The sequence below is a fragment of the Arachis ipaensis genome, chromosome B7 (assembly GCF_059453495.1).
Source record: "Arachis ipaensis isolate K30076 ecotype BB chromosome B7, ASM5945349v1, whole genome shotgun sequence".
NCBI classification, from domain to species: domain Eukaryota; kingdom Viridiplantae; phylum Streptophyta; class Magnoliopsida; order Fabales; family Fabaceae; genus Arachis; species Arachis ipaensis.
The window spans coordinates 17,150,494-17,154,340 of record NC_142442.1 but is presented as its reverse complement, the minus strand read 5'-3'; the positions used below and the strand labels follow the sequence as shown (position 1 = coordinate 17,154,340).

Below are 3,847 nucleotides of genomic sequence, written 5' to 3'. Positions count from 1 at the left end.
GCTATAAGTGATGTTTGGCATATTTATGTATGAGTTATAAAGGATTGAAAATATCCTATTTCTTCCTCTAATGTGATTCAGGCACATTAGGTCTTGGCTCAAAGTTGCATTCATGCATTGGCAAGTTTAGGTCCAGGTAGCGTGACAAATGATGTGAATGCATGTCCTATTAGTTTTTAACTATGAACTACATTATAATAAGCGGAGCATTTGCATTGGCCAAAAGTGATGTCCCAAAAAATTTGTAAAAAAATTTAATAGTACTTTTTATTTGATGTAATAATCAATTTAATTGGCTAAAGTTTTTAATTACAACACAGTCACAATTATGGACTTTGGTTAATGCCTAATTGTATAGCAATTGTCTCCATTTAAGTTAATTCTGTAACCGACTATGTATATGACATGCTTTGTTCTTGACTGGCTTCATTATTTTTTACCCCAGGAATGTGTGATAGTGAGTCGGATTTGGACGATGGTAGCACGTCAGAGTTGTTAGGCCAATGGACTGATGGTTGGAGCACCAATTCAGGTGATGAAGATGAGTCGAACAGGTCAGAGGAACCGCAGACTGAGGAAGGTGATTGTGGCCCAGTCGATCCTGTGATGGTGGTGGAAGTGACGTAGATGCCTCAACAGAGGATCATGGGAACTCCGAGAATACCATGGGTGAACAATTCAGCGGTCTAGTGCGGTGAATGCTTCTTTGTTGTTGTCTGTAGAGTTTAACGGGGTTGAAGATGCGTATGCTAGTTATGTGGCGTATGCAAAGGGTATTGGTTTTGTGGTGCAAAAGAGAGATTCTATTAAAGACGAGCAAGGGAATATTGTGAGGAAGTTTTTCTACTGTAATCAACAAGGGCTGTGTGAAAAGAAGCACTATGAGAGGGTTGACTAAAAAAGGCCCCATAAACTGGAGACGAGAACAAATTGCAATGGCAAGCTTGTTGTGTTTCTAGACAAAAGTTGTGGAAAGTGGCGGACAAAGACATTGGTTGAGGATCATAATCACGACTTGGCGTCTCCAGAGTTCACTAATGTAATGGCACTGCATAGGAAGATCACAGAGGGGCACAAATCGTATATACACAGCATGCATGAAGCCGGGTTCCAGACAACTCAAATCATGGTCTTCTTTGCCCATATGTGTGGTGGATATCACAATCTTAACTTTATAAGTAAGAACATGTATAATTATATTTATGGAGTTAGGCAATCAAGATCGTGAAGGGAGCTGCAACCGCAACAATAAGCTACTTGAAGGGCAAGACTGAGTTGGATCCTATAGCAATTGTGCAATACTCGTATTGCGCTGAGAAGCACCTTGGTCACATGTTTTGCTCAGATGGTCACATGCAGCATGACTATAAATGTTTTGGTGACGTGTTGGCATTTGACTCGACATACAGAAAAAACTTATATAATAGACCTCTTGTAATATTTTTAGGCACCAACCACCACAGACAGACAATTATTTTTGGGTTTGGTTTGCTAGAGGACAAGAAGATTCCGTCCTACAAATGGTTGCTAAGTAGCTTCTTGGAGGTAATGAGGCAGAAGGAGCTGAAAGTAGTTGTCACAGACGGTGATGAATCCATGCGAGAGGCCATTAGAAGTGAATTTTCGAACGCGACACATAAACTATGCACCTGGCATCTTGCTTGAAATGCTGTTGTGAATATCAAGGACAAAGATTTTTGTGCTACATTTTAAATCGTTGTGTATGGTAACTTTGATGTGGACGAGTTTGACAATTATTGAGTGGAGATGGTCACGTTATTCTGCCTAGAGGACAACGATTGGGTTGCAAAAACATACAAAAAGAGAGATATATAGGCAAATGCTTACTTGGGTGGGAAGTTTTGTGCCGGCATTCGAAATATTTCTCAATGCGAGGGTATTAATTCATCACTGAAGAAATTTATCAAGTCTGGGAATTGCTTACTTGAGTTGTTTGAGAACCTGGATCGAGTAGTTAAGGATTACCGGAATAACGAATTCATTGCAGATTACAAGACTCTTTACTCAAATCCGGTGATAACTACGGGTCTCAAAAGCTTAGAAAGATCTGTGAGCAAGTTGTACACGAGGGAGATATTCTACGAGGTGCAAAAATAGATTGAGGGGGTTTAGGCATTGTATACGGTGTTCTTGGATAGAAGTTGTGATAAGTATGCATGTTCTTATAAGTTGTGGGAGAGATTAGGGATCCATTGTTGCCATATATTTTGTGTCCTAAAAGAGCTAGAGAAGGAAGAGCTACCGAGCCGATTGGTGCTTTGTAGGTGGTGCAAAGATGCCAAAGTAGCCGGCAGCAACAGTAAGGATGCGGCATTGGATCCCACAGAAGGATTTCGCGTTAGATACGACGCATTGTGAAGTGCTTGCCTGTTAATGTGTTTTCTAGCTGCGCAAGCCAAGGAAACATATGACATTGCCATGACGAAAGTTGTCAGAATGTCGAGGAAGTTTGAATCTCTTCCTATCATCGGACAGAGGGGTCGTTGCGTTCAATTAGGGGCAAAGAAAACCCACATTCTTGGTCCAAAGGTTATCAGGTCGAAGGGTGCACCTCGCGGGAGAATGAATAGCAATAACAGGAGGTGTTGTAAGTGGTACCTCGGATTCGGCCATGACCGAAGAAATTGCACTGCCACAGACGACGATATCGATGATGAGGTTTGTATGTGTTGGTTGATTCCTAGGATTATCGTGTGTCGTATTTGCCACATGTGGTAATGCTTCACGTTCGTAGTTGTTACTTATTTGATGATATTTGTTGTGCATTAATGTTCTAAACTTCAGTACTTGATTCAACTGACGGGCCAAGTATCATTTTGCAGGATGGTGGACCCAGCCAGAGGCAAGTTCATTCTACCGGGAAGATTTCACGGAGAAATTAGTTGCATGGACGTGACTACTTGTGAATGAGGGTTTTAGCCAATTATGATAAATTTACATCTTTTTAGTGTGCTTATCCACTTTTATGATTTTAGTTGTTTTGCCATATTAGACAATGTTATGGTAGGTTAATGTGCTTTGAAAAAGGTTCTGAAGTGATGTGTTACTTATGAATGGGACTTCTTTGAATTAATACTGTTGGTGCTGAGTGCAAGTAATTTATTTCATTCATGTTGTGGTTCCTTTATTGTGATGTTCGATGTTTTTAAGGCAAAGTATTGTAGACAATATTAATGTTTTAATCATGTTCTACTGGGACACAAGGAGTGTGATGGAGAGGGGTGGGTATAGTTCACTGCCACATGAGAGGATGCATATGCCCAAGGGAGACTTATGGTTCATTAATATTATGTTGTGTATTTCGGACAATGTTGTGTTCATATTAAACTAGCATTGGAGCACCTGAGATTGTGCTATGTAGCGTGATATTTTTTATACCTACTTTTTTTTTGTCATTGTACCACCTAATTCACAAATGGACTTTCTACAATCTACCAAAACTTGTTTCAAGTGAGGCCATTTATCAAATGATAAATGAGGTACACTTCAGGTATCAGAGCAATATTTTAGCATGGGAGGCTAACATTTTGTATTTACATATCTATTCTAGTATATTCTATGAACATAACTGAAGGCCATGACATTAGTATTCTAAATAAAGTCATAATAGTAGTTAAAAGAAAATTTGTCCAACAGTAGAGCATCCACATAACATAATAAGTATCACATGATCAGCAGCACAAACATAACAGTGTTAATCTCCAAATTGGAGAGACAACTCATTTTACAAAATAATGCTTTTAGAAAAGTCATAGTAGGGAACAAAGTTTGTCTGCCTCAAACAAAAGAAATGGTTTCTTCGGCTAAGTATACCCCAAGGTTGATA

The 3,847-nt window shown here is 39.4% G+C and overlaps 1 pseudogene; it reads left to right on the top strand.

Annotated features, from left to right (window-relative positions):
* The first annotated feature begins 447 nt into the window (after positions 1 to 447).
* Positions 448 to 2,118, top strand: LOC148550463 (protein FAR1-RELATED SEQUENCE 5-like; annotated as a pseudogene).
* Positions 2,119 to 3,847: the final 1,729 nt, after the last annotated feature.